The following is a 19,533-nucleotide window of genomic DNA, read 5'->3' as shown; positions in this document are numbered from 1 at the left end:
ATTTATTGTTGACTCCCTCAGCACACTCATCTGCTCTGAGCACTGTCCTACCTGAGACTTGCAGTACAGAGCTTATTCTATAGCAGAAGGACAGGCAAATATCAGCTCCCTCTAAAAAAAACAGAATGGTAGAAAGATAGCCTCTTCAGTAAATGGTGCTGGCAAAATTGGTTAATGACTTGTAGAAAACTAAAGCTAGATCCTTATATATCACCCTGCACCAGAATCAACTCCAAATGGATCAAAGACCTCGGAGTCAAAGCAGACACTCTGAAAACATTACAGGATGGATAGGAGAAACCCTAGGTCTCCTTTGCACAGGCCGAAATTTTCTTAATAGAGACCCAGAAGCACAACAAATCAAAGAGAGGTTGGACAAATGGGATTGCATGAAATTGCAGAGTTTCTGCATGGCAAAGGACATAGCTAGCAAGATCAATAGAAAGCCCACAGATTGGGAGAAGATCTTCACTAGCCATACAACGGACAAGGGTCTCATAGCTAAAATATACCACGAACTCAAAAAATTAAATCCCCCAACAACAAATCTTCAATGAAACAACTGTCCAATAAATAAGTGTGCTGAAGACTTAAAGAGAAACTTCTCTGAAGAGGAAAGAAGGATGGCCAATAGACACATGAAGAAATGCTCAACCTACCTAGCCATAAAAGAAATGCAAATCAAAACAACATTGAGATACCACCTCACTCCAGTTAGAATGGCACAAATCAAGAACTCTAGTAACAACAGATGCTGGAGGGGATGTAGACAGAAGGGAACCTTACTGCATTGTTGGTGGGAGTGTAAACTTGTTCAACCACTTTGGAAAGCAGTATGGAGGTTCTTCAAAAGACTCCACATAGGGCTGGGAAGGTGGCTCAGTGATATAGCACTTGCCTTGCATGCATGAGCCCCTGGGTTCGATTCCTCAGAACCACATAACCAAAAAGAAAAAAGCCGAAAGTGGTGCTGTGGCTCAAGCAGTAGAGTGCTAGCTTTGAGCTGAAGAGCTGAGGGACAGCGCCCAGGCCCAGAGTTCAGGACCCACCACTGGACCCCCCCCAAAAAAAAGACTCCACATAGAGCTCCTCTATGACCCAGCAATTCCACTTTTGGGCATTTACCCAAATGTTTACAAACAAGACCACACTAAAGCTACCAGCACAACTATGTTCATTGCTATTTACTATAGGTAAGATATGGAACCAACCCAGATGCCCCTCAGTAGATGAATGGATCTAGAAAATGTGGTATATATGCACAATGGAATTCAATGCCTCCATCAGAAAGAATGACATTGCCCCATTTGTTAGGAAATGGAAAGACTTGGAAAAAATTATATTAAGTGAAGTAAGCCAGGCCCAAAGAAACATAGGTCCCATGGTTTCCCTTATTTGCAATATCTATTATATGTCTGAGCCAAGCAGAAAAGGTCAGATAAGGTGATGTTACAGAAATGAACCCTAAGATATGTATTCAGATGTTTTTTTTTTCTTTCATGCGATTGTTTCTAACGCATTTATAAGATTATTTCTTTGTTGCTATGTATGTCCCTCCCCCACAGTATAACCCCTGCTTTCACTGTATTTGATGTCGGTATATTTTGTGGAGGGGAAGGGGAAAAACAAATCATTTAAATAGGGATACAGGTGGACCCATTGCAACAATGAGATGTACAAGTCATTATGTCGAAAACGAACTTTACAACTTTGGTGGTGGGGGAGGGAGGCAGGGAGGATTAGGTGTGGGGCAGGGGAAGGATGGGAAGGGATGGGAAGGGGAAACAAAGGAGGAGCCTACAATGCTTGATAAGAAATATACTCATTATCTTGCCCATGTAATTGTAACCCCTCTGTACAGTATTTTTACAATTAAAAAAATATATCAGCTCCTTCTGCTGATAAAAACTCCATTTAGTGTTCAGGACTGTAATCTGAGAAATGTCTCTGGGGTTTGTGCTAAGATGGACTTTCCTTATGGCAGCATTACAAGGTAATTTATGAAAACTAAGAGATACTAAATATATGACTGGGTGTGAGTGAGGAGACAGTAGGTCTTTGTGAAATTTCCTGGCCAGGATGCTCTGTGTTCGCAAGTGTGCAGTGTGAAGTGCAGCTGGTGGGATCTGGAGGAGGCTTGGTGTAGCCTGATTGTTCCCTGAGACTCTCCTGTGCAGCCTCTGGATTTGGCTTCAGTAGTTACTACATGAACTGGCTCTACCAGCCTCCAGGAAAGAGGTCTGAGTGGCTCTTATACATTAGTGGTGATAGCAGTGACAAAAACTATGCAGACTCTGTGAAAGGTCAATTCACCATCTCCAGAGACAACTCAAGGAGCACGCTGTTTCTGCAGATGGACAGTCTGAGAAGATAGGACATAGCTTTGTACTACTGTATGAGACACAGGGGACCCAAGTGTGACCCCAGACATTAACCTCCCTGATGGTTGCTCAAGACCAGCAAGTGTACTCAGCACCAGCATGGGACGCTCTGTGCCACCACGGGGATGCTCATCACACATTGATTTTCAGGATCTGCAGGTACAGAGGAGAAGCTATGGCCATCTGTCAGCATCTGGGGCTTCCTCTCTGTGTAACATTTTCCCACAGGAGATTGTCACAGCAGATTCTGATGTTCTGTTTTTGAGCTTACTGTGAATGTCTCTTTATTAAAAAGGGATTTGTTTGCCGTTATGTTTGTTACAGTACTAGAGTTGAGTACTGTCCCTTAGATCTTTAACTTGAGTCTGGCACTCTACCATTGTAGTCACAACTCACCTCTATCTTGTTGCTAGTTAAGTGGAGATTAGGTTCTTGGATTTGTCTGCCCGGGGATAGATTCAAACTGATTCTCAGACCTCAGCCTCCTGAGCAGCTAGGGTTACAAGTATGAGCCACAGGAACACAGCTAAAAAGGCTATTAAAAAATCTTCATACTTTCATAGTAAGAGAAATAAATGAGATGCAGAAAAAAATACCTGTTACCCAACTAGAATCCAAAGGAAATACATTTTTTAAATAAAGGGGAAATGAAAGTAAAAAGACTTCCAGAGAAGATGAAGGTGACGAAGGGAAAGATGGGGAAGGTGAACACTCTGGGGACTCAATATGGCCAAATCATATATCACAAGCAGCCAGGCACCAGTGGCTCATGCCTGTAATCCTAGCTACTCAGGAGGCTGAGATCTGAGGATCATGGTTCAAAGCCAGCCTAGGCAGGAAAGTCCAGGAGACTCTTATCTCCAGTAAACCACTAGAAAACTGGACGTGGTGCTCTGACTTAGAAAACCAAGTACCTCTCCATCCTTCCCTCCCTCCCTTTCCCTCCTCTCTCCAACCCTCTCCCAACCCCTCCCTCCCCCTCTCTCTCTTCTCTCTCCTCTTTCAGTTTCTTTTTTCTCTATTTTGGATGTTCATGGGGCATGAACTTGGGGCCTGGACACCATCCCTGAGCTCTTATGTTCAAGGCTAGCACTTTGCTGCTTTAAGCCTCAACCCCACTTCTGCTTTTCATTTAGTCAATTGAAGAAAAGAGTTTTAGGGACTTTCCTGCCTGGGCTGGCTTTGAACCACAATCCTCAGATCTCGGCTTCCTAAGTAGTTAGAATTGCAGGCATAAGCCTCCTGTGCTTGGCTCCCTCTCTCTTATTAGCACTGAGAAATAAACAATTCCTAAACTCCGGCGTGTTAGCAGCAAAAGAGACAGCAGAAACCATGGGACCTATGTTTCTTTGGGCCAGGCTTACTTCACTTAATATAATTTTTTTCCAAGTCTTTCCATTTCCTAATGAGTGGTGAGATGCCATTCTTTCTGATGGAGGCATAGAATTCCATTACACACACACACACACACACACACACACACACACACACACACACACACACACACACACACACACACACACACAGCACATTTTTCCAATCCATTCATCTACTGAGGAGCATCTGGGTTGGTTCCATATCTTGACTATGGTAAATAATGCTGCCATAAACATAGTTGCTTAGAAAGCTGAGATCTGAGGATGGTTGTTCAAAGCCAGCCCTGGCAGGAAAGTCTGTGAAACTGTTATTGTCTATTAACCGGCAAAAGCAGAGCAGTGGCTCAAGTGGTATATTGCTAGCCTTGAGCAATAAACTTCAGTAAGGAGTTCAAGCTTAGAATGGTAAAAGTAAAGTACAAGTGAAGGAGAAGTGGAAGGATGAGAGGAGGGGAGAGAAAATTAAAGAGGAGGAAAATGCAAACAATTGCACTAAAAATATAGCTCAATAATGATACAATAATAAAATGATGATACAGGGCTGGACGGTGGCCTGCCTTGCATGCATGAGGCCCTGGGTTCAATTCCTCAGCACCACATAAGCAGAAAAAGCTGAAAGTGGTGCTGTGGCTCAAGTGGTAGAGTGCTAGCCTTGAGCTGAAGAGCTGAAGGACAGCGCCTAGGCCCAGAGTTCAGGCACCATGGCTGGCCAAAAAAAAAAAAAAAAAAATCAAAAAAAAAATAAAATGATGATACAAATTTTTATAGCATAATATGAAAAGGAAAGGCAAAGCCGATGCTGGTGTCTCATGCCTGTAATCCTAGCAAATGAGGAGCTTGAGATAAGAGGATCATGGTTTAAAGCCACCTTGGGCAGAAAAATCAGTGATTTTTTTTTCAGTTGAGGGGCTTTAACTCAGGGCCTTGAGCTCTTTTGAAATGTATTTCAAACTACTTAATTAGAGATGCTGTCATGGCGGCATCACACCTCACCTCCAAATATTTCCTTCCTTCACAAGCCTATCAACTCATCTGCAGCTGACCCTTGAGAATTATCTAGGCTCCACCTGTATTCTATGCATGCCATCCTGGCATCACAGAGGCACCTCCAGAGCCACCAACAGCAACTTACTTCAGGAAATAAGGCCATGGTTCTATCCCCACACTTGCTGCAAATTATAGAGCTCCCCATTTTTGTAACAAATTTCATATGAAAAGGATTGCCACAGATAAAATAAGATTGAACAGCATTAGACAGTTCATGTGAACATGGCTTTTGTGCCACAGCATCCCAGTGCTATAGTCTAAGGTAGTGCAACAGATAACAGACACTTTCCCAAGACACTTCCTGTCCCTCCAGAGTGGCTACTGATTTTAGCAGGGCCTTAGTCACACTGCCTTTTTTTTCCCTAGACTTCTAGAGTGCTTTCCTAGATTCTTGCTGAATAATTGAAGAATTTACAAAGTGAATATCTGTCTTCAATAGGGATTGGCACATTAAGAGACACTCAAGCCGTTATTGACACCTGTCAAGCTGTTATTGACACCTGAAATCCTGTTTTATTTTTGTCTCCACCATGAAGTAGTTGAAAGTAAAGTCACAGTACCAGCTTTGGCTTGCATTAAAATTGAACATTAGACAAGGAATAATAGAGTGTTCCATCTTATTGCAATGTAAGTAAAAGTATATACAATTTAAAGTCAGCCTTCAGTTATCCTAAACCATATTTCACATGTTTAATACATACATATAAGTACCAGCTATACACATATAGACAATAGAAATATAGACTAAAGTTCCATCATCACTGAAATCCTACTCATAAAGTATCTGCTGAAGAATACCAGCCTGGGCTGAGAAATTGGCTCAGTGGTAGAGTGCTTGCCTTGCATGCATGAGGCCCTGGGTTCGATTCCTCAGCACCACATAAGCAGAAAAAAGCTGGAAGTGGTGCTGTGGCTCAATTGGTAAGGGGCTTACCTTTTGGTCAAGAGCTGAGGGAGAGTGCTCAGGCCCAGAGTTCAGGACAACCAACCAAAAAAACAAAGAAGAAAAAGAAGAACAGCAGCCTGATACCATGATCAGGATACCATTATCCCAGCCAAGTTAAACTACATTTCTGTGTCCTTAGTCTCCTTCCTTAAAGACTAATGCTGTAAATCTCCACATAATCTCTAGCATTGGTAGATCCTTGTTTTTTTTTTTCATTTGGTTTTGATGTTTTGCAACAGTGTTACTATGCAGCCTAGACAGGCAACGTGCTGACAATATCCTGCCTCTGCTTCTAGCAGCTGAGATAACAGTCACACCATCATGCACAGCTAAATCTATTCAATTGTAAACTTTAGCTCTTTTAGCAATGTGATCTTGAGTTTCTTTGAACTTCAGTTCCTTCACTTAATAGCCAGGAATGACAGAATTTGGTATTGGCTTAAGAATGAAATAAGACAATGGGTGAACAAATGCAGCAATGGTATTCAATAGACACTATGCTGAAGATGCACTATTCAACTTGCGGGTGGGGATTGGAAGGGAAAATTGGGATTGGGGAAAGGATGACATTGTCCAAAAAGAAATGTATGCTTAACTTATGTAACTGTAATCCCTCTATATATCAACTGTATAATGAAAAATTAAAAATAAAAATATATTAAAATGAAATAATATAAATTTTAAGAAGGTGCTTCAAAAACAAAGTCTCAATTAACAGAAGGGATGTGAAGGGTAAACAAAGGAGGAGGCTGCAATGCTTGGTAAGAAATGTATGCATTATCCTGCCCATGTAATTGTAACCCCGCTGTACAGTATGTTCACAAATAAAATAAAAATAAAAGTCTCAACGTTAAGTTCTAGTAAGTATTCTTCATGAAGTATAGAGTTGTCCTATTTAAATTTGTTTAGTCCATGTAAGGCACAGTGAGAGACAAGGATTGGGAAGCTCTAAGTGTCAGGAAGGACTTGGGGAAAGTATGTGGGATCCTCTCTTATCTGAAAAAAATATAACATTAACCAATGGGGCTGGAGGGATGCCTTCAGTGCTAGATTGCTCCCTGATTTCCAAATCCAAGAATATAAAATATGGTAATAGACAAAAAAAAATTGCAAGTTAGTGACTAAACAAACTTAATTCTATGTGAAAGACAGAAAATAGTCTCTCTGAGCTCAAGGAATGCAGATTTCTATTTCTTTTCTCATGCCATGAAGAAATCAAGCTAGCCTTGGATTTCTGAACACTTTGCTTTTCCAGCTAATCTATTCCTGATGCACTGGAGACTTGTGAACCTGGCTTTGTTAGTCATGACAACAGCTCAAGTGTAGGCAAATTACATAATAAGCATACTGGATACTCAGGAAAGATATAATAAGATCAGAAAAGGGAATTGTAGAATGATAGCTAAAAGAAGCTCAAAGTCCAGGAGACTGTTATCTCCAATAAACTACTTAGAAATAGCTGGAGGTGACACTGTGTGACCTGCAGCTATGACAAGATCATACTAGAGAAGCACTTTGTTGGTAGGTTTGGGGCCATGGAGCAGCTCAGCAAGAATGCTGGGTGGGTTGGGAGGCATTAGAGCAGCAAGAATGGTCTGTCTCTTGTGTGTGTTCAGAGAGCCTATGTTCAGAGTGCCATTGTGGCACTACATAGGGCATGGTGGAGTCTGAACCAAGCAGATTCTGCAAGGGGCCCAAGCATGGTACTTATTCATGTTGGACAGCCCTTGCCTTAACTATGACCTGTCATGTACACCAGAGTTCTGGACCCAAACTAATAGTAAAGGCTTTCAACCAAACAAGCACATAGGCAGTGTGAATGACTGGAAGGAGTAAGCATGTGGACCAGAAGTGAGACATGGGAGCAAGATGGGGGATTCTAAGATATCCTCACTGAGCAACACATCTAGTCAGCCATAAGGCTCATAGCACTGACCCGAGTACCACTGACAGCTTGATGCAGCTGGAATAGTCCAGGCTATGGGGAGCATCAATGCTGTTTCAACCTACAACTTGCCACTTAGGCTTGGCGAAATGATGGGAACCATTGGTGTGGCTACCAGCCTCTGTGACATACTGTCAACTGACCAGAGCAAGTCTCTTCATGGTCATGGTTCTTCTCCTGGGGAAAGGGTTCCCAGTAAAAGGCAGAGAGTGGCAGTGTCTTAATGAGTTCCCATTGTTGTGACAGAAGATCTGATACAGACAAATTAAAGCAGGACAGGCTTATTTTGCCTATAATTTCAGGATTTTTCAGTACACGTAAGTTTTTATAAGAAAACCTTCTCACATACTGAGTGATTCCTTGGAAGTAGATGGAGGAGAGAATGAGAATGAGAACATATCGATGTACCTGGCATTCTCCTTTTAGGATATTTATTCTCTCAGGCTCCCAGAATGGGATGGTAATGTTCATCAACATTGAGTGAAGATCTATCCACACTGTTAATCCTCCTTGCAGTAACACAATGTAACCCAAGGAGTGCTTTCCTAATCTCCTAGCTACTTCTTAATCCACTCATGCTAATAATACTCAACATATCCATCACAAGTCCACCTTTATTAACCTGGAACCCAAATAGTTCTTCATAACCCTAAGATTCCACCTTTGCTCTTGTAGGTTTTTGTCCATCCATTTCCCAGAATTCCCCATGGCTGTAAACAATCGAAAAGTCTTCAAAATTTTAAGACTAAATTTTCTTATGCGATTCTAGGAAAACTCTTAGGCATGAGTCACTATGAAGTGAAAAACAACTCATATACACTAGAGGGAAAATGGCACAGATTATAGATTTCCACTCAATCAGAAAGGAAAATTCCCACCTTATGGTATTTTTACTTGCAGGCCACAGGACATTTACCTTTTTTTTTTTTTTTCAGTCGTGGGGCCTGAACTCTGGGCCTGGGCACTGTCCTCAGATCTTCAGCTCAAGGCTAGCAGTCTACCACTTGAACCACAGCTTCACTTCTGGCTTTTTCTGCTTATATAGTGCTGAGAAATCAAACCCAGGGCCTCATGCATGCAAAGCAAGCACTGTACCACTGAGCCACCTTCCCAGCCTCAGGCATTCTCCTTAACAGGCATTTCATATTCCTGACATGACCAATACCCTGAGGGCTCCACTACAGGTTAGATTTCATCCTCACAGCATCACACATCACCCTCTGAGGAGCAGCCTTTGGGGATTTCATCCAGGACACATGGACTCTTTTTTTGTTTGTTTGTTTGTTTTCTTGGAGATGGGGACAACACTTTTCTGCCTTGGTAGGCATTGATCCAGCTCCCAGTAATATGATAAGGTGGGATTACAAGCATGTGCCACTGCTGCCAAGCTCTCAAATTCTTCTCAAAACCACTACTTTCTAGGGTGTTTTTTGTTCAATTTAATTTATAAATTTATTTTTTATTTGTTGCAGTTTAAAAAACTTTATTATACTACACATTCTATTAGTAAATGCACCAGATTTCATTTTCTCAAATGGTGAATGGAGTGCAAGATGGTCATCGCATGTTTCTTCATTACGAAGCACAGGATCTGATTGAGGGATGGCTTTAGTGTATTCCTACTGAGTAACCACAGAAGTGTGGAAGCCTACCATTGTCCTGTCATCAGATGTCAGAGGAAGGTCCACTTTAGATTGGAAGTAAATGTTTCAAGATAGTTCTCTCTGCTCTTATCCACTTCTGCTGCTATAATAGTGTATCATGATGCTTATCAAGCAGGAAGAGAAAAGATATTGCAAAGGAAACTGCTTTTAAAGTCCACTTCTAGGCACACCGATTTTCATTCCATGGAGCCTGTCATCTTGCTTAAATCTGGGTCCTACAAGGTACCACCTACATGTATTTTTAAATGTTTGTCTACAAATGCTTTTTCCAGGGTGTTACAAGTTAACATTATGTGCAAAGTGCACATAATTGCTCTCATGAAATAGCCTCTATTAAACACCAAGAGTTGTGCATTAGTAACCTCTAATGCATTTCTTAGCCTTTTCTAGTTGACAATTGATAGTAACCACAACCATGGCATAGTGGGTCACACCTGTAAACCTAGGAAGTAGATTTGTGGTTTGAAGCCATCCTGGGCAAAAACTTTGTGGGACACCAACTCATCCATATCAAATGAGTGCCACTTTCAGCTTTTTCTGCTTATGTGGTTTGTGCTGAGGAATCGAATCTAGGGCCTCATGCATGCAAGTCAAGCACTTACCACTGAGCCACCTTCCCCACCGAGTTTAATTTATTTTTTAATTTCCAAAATAGCTCCAGAAGCCGGGCGCTGTGGGCTCACGCCTGTAATCCTAGCTACTCAGGAGGCTGAGATCTGAGGATCGCAGTTCAAAGCCAGCCCAGGCAGGAGAGACCGTGAGACTCCTATCTCCAATAAACCACCAGAAAACCGGAAGTGGCGCTGTAGCTCAAGTGGTAAGCATTCGCCTTGAGCTGAAGAACTGAGGGACAGTGCCCAGGCCCAGAGTTCAAGCCCCACGACCGACAAAAAAAAAAACACCAAAATAGCTCCAGAAGTGGAGCTATGGATCCAATGGCAGAATGCTACTCCTCAACCAAAAGAGCTCAGGGACACAGCTTATTAAGTAAAAAATAAAAAGTTTTCAGTTTCTTTAGAAACAGAGCAGAGTTTATAGAAAAATTAAATGCAATAAGTTGTTTTTCTGAAAGCAGACAGTCAAGATGAATTTGCTCCTTCTCCTCTGACTCCATCTCAGCTAAAATCTTGACTAAGACAATAAGGACTAACCTCTAACAAAAGTTTTATGCCCATGGTTCTGTAATGCTAGCTGCTGAGATCTGAGCACCATGGTTCAAACTCAGCCCAGGAAAGTCCATGAGGCTGGTACCTCCAATTAATCACCAAAATGCAGAAAGTGATGTTGTGACTCAAGTGGCAGAGCACTATCCTTGAACCAAATTGCTCAGGGACAGTGCCCAGCCCCGAGTTTCATCACTATGATCAGTAAATAAAACATAGAGAATATAGGGAAATATACAAAAAGCCAGATTCTACCAAATAAGTAAAGAAGAGATGAACTCCCTGTCCTGCTGCCCAGAAGCTAGAAACTGCAGTGTTCCCAGGCAGGATGCACATGTGCACACCTTTGATTGCATAATTACAATAGCAGAGCATGAGGTATTCTAACTCCTGAAAAATGCCTTTGGCTTGGCCTTTAGCTGGTTGTTTTGCAGTTGGAATCTCCTAGACTTTTCTGCCTAGGCTGCTTTTGAACTGTTATTCTCCAGCTCTCAGCATGCTCACTAAATAAGATGACAGCATGATCCATCGTGGGATGACACATTGCTGAGGAACTTCTTTGAAACAATGGAGATGAAAATCCCCATAAACGATTGTAGTTTACTGTGCAATATTGAGTGTTGGTTAGTCTATTCAGGCAGGTGTACAACAGCCATCAGCAGCTCTGAGCTCAGCACTTCTGGTGTTCAGCACTGAGCATTTTTAAATTGGGCTATCCCTTTATATTATTGCAAGTGTTCTTTATTTTATGTTCAAGAATCTTATAACAAACAAGACTTGAAAATAATGTTTTCTGTTTTCCATTCTGGTGTGGGTTGAGGAGGGAGGGAGAAGAAAGGATAGAGAAGGGAGGTGGCCTGAGAAGGCAGTGGGGACTGGCAGGGCATCGGGGCCTGAGCTGGTTCCCCAGTTCCTTCTGAATAAAGTGAGACTGCATTGTTGGACAGTCTGTAGGGACAGGACACACTAGTGGGAGTCCATAGTGGCTCTCTCCAGGACTGCAGTGTCCTGGTCCCTCCTGCCTGCTTTCAAGTGCCCTGGATGTGGCCCTCTCGTGGGCCCTGGTAGGTGAATGTCCTTAGGTCGCCCCGCTGGCTGGCTGTTCCCAGATTTGTCATGATTAGCAGCTGCCCCTCCTCACTCTGGTTCCAAGCCCAGCACTATCTGCCTCCTACCAGCACCTCCCCACTCATGCCTCATGCCTGCAAGGCAAGCATTCTTCCACTGCTGACTCATTATTTTTTCTTGTTCAAAACACCATTGCTAGGAGGGATGAGTGACAATGTTGTCAGACACCTTGTATTTATATAGTGTCTTGTAGAATGGGAACTTCTTTGTATAATTACCTAAAGATAACAATAACAATAACAACAATAATAATAAATGTTTAAAAAACACCATTGCTTCTGTCCTGCACTGATAGAAAAATATCGTAGTTCCCTTACCTGCACCTCTGATAAATGATTTTTTGTCAAGATTTCTGATTTACTAGAGACAGCTTACATTTGACCATTTATGTCAGTCACACCACACCGAGGTGACTCTCAGGTCAGTGAAGGAGCTCTGAGCCCAGCTTATCACCCCATCCAATTCTACTGACTTTAATCAAGTGCACTATTCCCTACCTGGTAACATTCCTAATGAACCTCATGATCATTTACAACATCCTTCTGGACTTCCTGGATATGAGAAGGCACTGGTCAGGTGAGTCCTAGGTCTGTGGGAGCAAAGTCTCCTGCTGAGCCCTGAATTCTGAGCTCTGGAAACTTGTTTGTTTGTTTGTTTGTTTGTCGGTCGTGGGGCTTGAACTCTGAGCCTGGGCGCTGTCCCTCAGTTCTTCAGCTCAAGTCGAGCGCTCTACCACTTGAGCTACAGTGCCACTTCTGGTTTTCTGGTGGTTTATTGGAGATAGGAGTCTCATGGTCTCTCCTGCCCGGGCGGGCTTTGAACCGAGATCCTCAGATCTCAGCCTCCTTAGTAGCTAGGATTACAGGCGTGAGCCACCAGCGACCGGCAGAAACTTGTTTGTTTAATGTAAGCCACTTTTGATTTATGAATTTTTCATTTTTCTATTTTTACAAAATAGAATTTTTGAAGCAAGTCTTGATTTATGAAGATAAGGTGGCATTTGCTATTGGTACAGAGAATAAATATAGTTAATGTAAACCTTCATCATAAAGGAAGGTAGTTATTTGTGGGAGCTCTGGTAAGAATGTTTTTCCAGTCCCAAGTCTTGAAATCTGAGCCTAGGCACTGTCCCTGAGCCTCTTTGTGCTCAAGGGTAGCACTCTACCACTTGAGCCACATTGAAACACTGGAGCCACTACACAGTTTTTTCTGATTAGCTTATTGTAGATAAGTGACTCCTACCCAGGTTGGCTTAAAACTGCAATCCCCAGATCTCAGCTTCATGAGTATCAATAATTACAGATGTGAGTAACTGGCACCCAGCTGGTAATTGAATATTTTTAAAAATTGTATATTCCCAGAGACAGTCATGATGGTTTATTGCTTGCTGTTTTGGAGGTCTGAACTCACATTAGAGATACTGAGAACTCAGTAGTCTGTGTAGGAAACCTAATATATTGGCATCTGTCACATGATAGCTTGCTATTATTAAAGTTTCATCTTTGTGTTAGAGATGCTGAAATATGAAGATTAAGGGTGAAAGCCAGGCTAGGCAGGAAATCTGTGATACTCCAGAAACTTGCCCCAAACAAATCCAGAAGTGGAGGTGTGGCTCCAGTGGCAGAGTGCAAAAAAAAAAAAGAAGCTCAAAGACAACACAGGCCCTGAATTCAAGCGTCAGTATTCAATACTCAGGACTGGGGCACACACACACATACACGCACACACACACACACACACACACTGGTCACACACACACACACACACACTGGTCATAGGTGGCTCCTGCCTGTAATCCTAACTCAGGATGTTGCAATCTGAGGATCGTGCTTCAAAGCCAGCCCCTGCAGGAAAGGCCGTGAGACTTTTGTCTCCAATAAACCACTCAGAAAACTGGAAATGGCAGTGTGGTTCAAGTGGTACAGCGTTAACCTTGAGCTAAAATTCTGAGGGACAGGGTCCAGGCCCAGAGTGTTTTTCCATGACCGACAAAAGAAAAGGAAAAAGAAAGAGCAAGAAATAAATAAAAAGAAAATGCAAAGATTTGGGGAAACAACAAAAACAACAACAAAACCCACAGGACTTCTATCTTGGGTAGAAAGCTGACCACCTAGGAAAACATACTAGTTGTAAGGTCCGCTCCTGGATGGCCAGCAGACTCCACCCTCCTCGCAGCAAAGTCTCCACCCAGTACCTGCGTTACCTAGGCAACTGGGATACCTGGAAGAGGTCACGTCCGCATCTGCTGAGGTCACATCCTAACCTGATGTGGCCACACCTTTCTCCCACCTGATCCCACTTCCCCTTACCTGGCCACACCTTTCCCCGCCCATACCCTAGATAAGGGCTAGCCCAGGCCCAGACCTCTCTCTCTTTTTCTCTCTCCTCTCTTTTTTCTCTCTGTTCGTTTCTAGCTCTTGCTGCTCTTTTCTTGCTCTCTTGCTCTCTCTCTTTCCCAGCCACGTGGAGTGCCAACCTTGCCTGGTCCCAGCAGATCTACCCCTTACCTGAATACCACGTGAGTGCTACTGTTCTTACCCCTCTCTCTGCTCTTTTCTCTCTCTTTCCTCTCTTCCCAGCTCTCTCTCATTCCCAGGCCTTTCCCAGCCACGTGGAGTGCCACCCTTGCCTGGTCCAAGCAGGTCTACTAAATAAACCTACCCCTTATCTGAATACCACGTGCGTGGTGCAGTTTCAGTTCTTACTCGGTCACCTCTTTTTAAAAACCTAACATAAATGGTGCCGTGACTCGGATAAAGGCTTAAAGTCAGGATAGCTGGGATTTCTCTGTTTTTTTTTTTTCCCTCGTTTTTCTTTTTTCTTTTTTTTTGTTCTTCCCTTTTTGCTCTGAGGAATACCCGCAGTTCTGACGGCCTTTTGCGAACCAGTCTGTCTGCGGCGGAATCAACGCATCGATACCATTGCTGCCTTCACATCCACGTCCACACTTCTCTACTCTGGTGAGTGAAACTACTCTACGGCTCTCTGTCACTCAGTCTCTGTCCAGACGTGGCGCCACGCCAGAGAGCTCCTACGGCCTTTAGCTGAAAGGCGGTCACCTCTGAAGCCGAGGACGCTTGGCTTTGGGGGCTTGGCCATTTCTCTCTAGAGGGCTCTGGGGGAAGTCGGGACGCCGCTTCTGCCTGGTCAGCTCTCCTTCACTCACCAGACTGACTCTTCTACTCATTTAATGGGGTGCTACGAATCACGCCTGAGCCGTGAAACCCCTTTGAAATGTCTCCCACGCTCCCTGGAAAGCCAGAGAGCCTCATTTTTATGCCATTCTCAGAAGCACAGTTTTTGCTACTGCAATGGTAAATGGTCAGAAGTTTAATTTCAGGCTTTTTGCTCTCTCTCTGCCATTCATGGGCAACTTTCTACCCTTTTTTTCTACAACTTTTTGGCTTGTGCCTTGAAGAGTGTGACGCAGGCTGGGTCCCAGGGACCCCCCTCTAGGTTCCCTCTCAAAGGCTAGCCAATGTAGGCTTAATCTATTCAGGCTTTCTTTGCATTCTTTCAGAAATTCGCCATCTTGAATCCGCCATCTTGGCCACGTGGTGGGTTAAGGGTTTGGCCCCATCTGACCCTTAACCTTCCACTAAGTTTACTACTCCATCTATTCTAAGGTGCCTTGCTAACAAGTTGCTGTTTTCACAGGCCCTAGTAACTGAGGCCCAACCATCTGATGTGCTTTGTTAGCAAAGATGTCTAAATGTTGTCAAAATTTTAGGTTTTGAGTTTTGCCTTTTTTGTTTTGTTTTGTGTTGTGTATTATACTACTGACTACATGGTTCTAAAATACTGGGCATATCTATGCTAAAATTTTCATCACATCTAATGAGTTTTGTCATTTCAGAATATTTGTTGGCAATTCTTGATAAGAACCAGGTAAGCTCTACTTATTCTACTTGATCTCCTTGTTGCTTTAATTGAAAATAATAAAGGGCTTTTGTGGCAAAGATTTCAGTTCAAAGCCAGCTCGGGCTAAAAAATCGCTAAGACTCTGTCTCCCAGCTAAACTCTGCAAGTGATACTATAACTCAGTGTGGTAGAGTGCTAGCCTTGAGCAGAAGTGCTCAAGGACAGTGCCCAAGCCTTGAGTTCAAACCTCCTTGAACACTGGAAGTGCTATTGTAACTCAACGTGGTTCAGTGCTAGCCTTGAGCGGAAGCGCTCAGGGACAGTGCCCAGGCCTTGAGTTCAAATCTTGAATACCAACTGGGACAAGCCATCCCAGCAACGAGCACCTAGACTCAGCCAGTCTAGGGAACAAGGGAACGTGGAAAGGAGTAAGGGGAGATGATGTCACATCAGCTACTTTGTGCCTGCCCTTTCAAAATTAACCTGAGCCGGGAGGTCAGTAGAAGTAAGAAGCCTGCCCATCCAATGTCTATACCTGTCTACCTATTAACTGAACAGGGATTTATATTCTTGCCTTTGTCACCTGAATTCTCTACCTAGTCGCCAGATGTCAGAAGTAACTAGGGACATTTCTACCAACATTTTCAGCCCCAAGTCCTTCCTCTTGCCATTTATTTGCTCTCTAGTATTTTTTTTCCAGCCCCTCAATGCTCATGAGACTTCTCCAGATTTCATCTAAGGACTCACGCCACCAAGGGACAGCTGCTGCTCACTGCCTTCTCTGGGAGGAGACCAAATTCCAGCCTTTTACCCCTATTGTCGACGCCCCTTGTCAGCAGGAAGTAGCCAGAGAGAATCCGCGCCCTATTTCATGATTATTAAAAGGCTGGAATGTAAGGTCCGCTCCTGGATGGCCAGCAGACTCCACCCTCCTCGCAGCAAAGTCTCCACCCAGTACCTGTGTTACCTAGGCAACTGGGATACCTGGAAGAGGTCACGTCCGCATCTGCTGAGGTCACATCCTAACCTGATGTGGCCACACCTTTCTCCCACCTGATCCCACTTCCCCTTACCTGGCCACACCTTTCCCCGCCCATACCCTAGATAAGGGCTAGCCCAGGCCCAGACCTCTCTCTCTTTTTCTCTCTCCTCTCTTTTTTCTCTCTGTTCGTTTCTAGCTCTTGCTGCTCTTTTCTTGCTCTCTTGCTCTCTCTCTTTCCCAGCCACGTGGAGTGCCAACCTTGCCTGGTCCCAGCAGATCTACCCCTTACCTGAATACCACGTGAGTGCTACTGTTCTTACCCCTCTCTCTGCTCTTTTCTCTCTCTTTCCTCTCTTCCCAGCTCTCTCTCATTCCCAGGCCTTTCCCAGCCACGTGGAGTGCCACCCTTGCCTGGTCCAAGCAGGTCTACTAAATAAACCTACCCCTTATCTGAATACCACGTGCGTGGTGCAGTTTCAGTTCTTACTCGGTCACCTCTTTTTAAAAACCTAACACTAGTGAAATGTTGACCCTGACCACACACTAAGTCATGGATCTTGGAATAATAGCTGTTTCTAAGGAAAATAGGACCCTGCACAAAACCATGAACTACAGTGTAGTATATTCAGGAAGGATAATGTCAAGGAAACTGGGGTAGACAAGTGAAGACAGGAAGGGTAGATGAATGTAGCCATGATAGTCAATGTGAATGTGTGAAAATGGAACTAGACAAACTGAGGTGATGGGGGCTGGGGAAGGGATGACAAGAATGATAAAACGGGTGACATCTATCACATGCATTGTACTCATGATCTCAAGTATGGAAATTAAAACCCTTTGTACATCAACTTCATAAAATACTATTAGTAAATGTAATGATACATTGCACTCACAAACTGATATGTTGAACTGAAGTTCTTTGTACAATTACTTAAGTATTTCTATAATAATAAATTCCTTATTAAGCTGGGCATTGGTGTTTCATGCCTGTAATGGTAGCTACTCTGTATGTTGAGCTCTGATGTTTCCGGTCTCACATTCTTCCTCTCTGCTTTGACAGTATAATATCATCATTATTTATGATCGCCTACTTTAGAAATCTTTTTTTTTTTTGGTCCTGGGGCTTGAACTCTGTGCTTAGGCACTGTCCTTGTGCTCTTCAGCTCAAGGTGAGCACTCTACCGCTTGAGCCACAGCACCACGTCCGGTTTTCTAGTGGTTTATTGGAGATCAAGAGTCTCACAGACTTTCCTGCCAGGGCTGGTTTGAACAGCGATTCTCAGATCTCAGTCTCCTGAGTAGCTAGGATTACAGGCATGAGCCACCGGTTCCTGGCTCACTGTAATAATCTTGAACACACATTTTACTCTGTGTTTTACAATGCGTAATAATATTCTCACATTGATAGCCTGTGAAGCTGCTGTGGGTTTGGTATTACTCTTGTAGTGTAAAATAACTATACTCATTACCTGCAAAGCCTTAGTCTCTGACAATGCTGAAAATTATTCCCCCCAGAACCATATTCATCTCTATACCTTGATATTCCTAAAGTCACAGTAATGATCTGAATTAATTCAACCATTCATCACCTACTTATTAGCATGGAATGTCTGTTCATATGTACTCGCTATCATGAAAATTACTTTCACTACTTTTCATTTTTCTCTTTACCCCATTCTAACCCTATCACCCTGACTTTTCCTACATTAGTTCACCTCACCTATCCAAGCAGCCATTAACATACAGAAAACAGGTAAATACTAATTGTTTTTCAAGTCCTATCATTACAATACATGCATGGAACTTATTTCATTTTAGGTTTTATGTGAAGCAAGCCTAATTGTGACTCTCCTAATCATTATCTGAGAAGGGAGTCTGACAGAACAACCTAGCATGTGCACGCTCCCAGAGCACCCTCTAGCGGGAAGCGGCGCTCACTACACCCTGGGCCCCATGATACCCACGCGCTGAGCGCGCCCTCTGGAGGGAAGCAGCGCTCACTGCACCCAAGCTCTGAGCACCGCAGTAGTTTCAGCTCCAGCCCGTGGAATGGCCTGGCCCTGGAGACCTGGGCTGCTCTCAGGACAGTCCTTCTCCACTAAGAGTGATCCTTATCATCCCTTAATAAAAGGGCAAAGGAGAGGAGGAGGGTGCAGCGGAAGGAGGTGGCCAGGAGGGACGTAGAAGCTGCGGGCACCGCGGTCCGGTGCGGGTGCGGTGGCCCAGCCCCTGCCTCCGATTTCATCTACGCAGCTTTTCCCATGACGGTTGAGATACCGAGTCGGGTATTTCTTGAAAGATTGTCCCCGAGCCGCTCTGCCTCTCCCTGCCTTTCCCTCAACGAAGGCGGCTTGACAATGTGTGGGTGTCCAGCACACTTGGGGGCCGTTCCATCTCCTGATGCTGTTCGCTGTCCCGCTTTGCTGCTAGGTGCTGCGGTCCGAACCCTGGTTCCCATGACCCACGAACGCCCCCGGAGCCGGTCCACACAGAGCCCCGGAAGGACCCAGTTCTCTGCCCGGCGGCTCCCCCAGCGGGTCCTATCGACCACACCCTGCACCGGCCACTGACAACCCTGACTAGGGGACCGATTCCGGACCCTGACCTCCGGCAATGCGGGGGGGGGGGGGGGGGGGGGGCGGCGCGCGGAAGGAGGCAGGGCTGCGCATGTGCAGTGGGGCTTACGGGGCAGTGGAGGATCCGCCACCTCCCACCAGATGTTTCCATAAGGCATGGCGTGCTGGACTCACCGGATCCAGCTCCTGGGATGGTGCCACCAAGGCCTTGGCCAGAGTTGTGCCTGCTGCTCAGCGCTTCTGATTCTCTACCACAAGTTTAGACCAGGATCCGTGCCCAGACATGAGCCAGCCACGTTCACGACCCCGCTACCCGGAGCCAGAGCCCCGAGGCCACCCTTCCCCGCGAGCACCAGGCCGGGCTCCGCCCCCCGTGCCGCCAGTGTGCAAGCGAGAGCACGATGGCGTGAGGCTTTATTCAGTACAGGTTCATGCAGCCTGCGTGAGCCGAGGCTTTTCAGCGA

General features: G+C 44.4%; 1 long non-coding RNA gene across 2 annotated transcripts in view; it reads right to left on the bottom strand.

Moving 5' to 3' along the window:
* Positions 1-19,533, bottom strand: part of LOC138824478 (uncharacterized) — a 37,384-nt gene extending 17,851 nt beyond the window's left edge. For both annotated transcript variants that reach the window (XR_011371098.1, XR_011371099.1), the window contains exon 1: positions 19,244-19,533. This is a non-coding gene — a long non-coding RNA (uncharacterized lncRNA). The remainder of the gene's footprint in view (positions 1-19,243) is intronic.

Source organism: Dipodomys merriami, unplaced genomic scaffold (genome assembly GCF_024711535.1).
Source record: "Dipodomys merriami isolate MVZ:Mamm:240054 unplaced genomic scaffold, mDipMer1.0.p SCAF_1294, whole genome shotgun sequence".
In the NCBI taxonomy this organism is placed as follows: Eukaryota; Metazoa; Chordata; class Mammalia; order Rodentia; family Heteromyidae; genus Dipodomys; species Dipodomys merriami.
The sequence above is the reverse complement of the archived record's forward strand: the minus strand, read 5'-3'. Positions and strand labels throughout refer to the sequence as shown.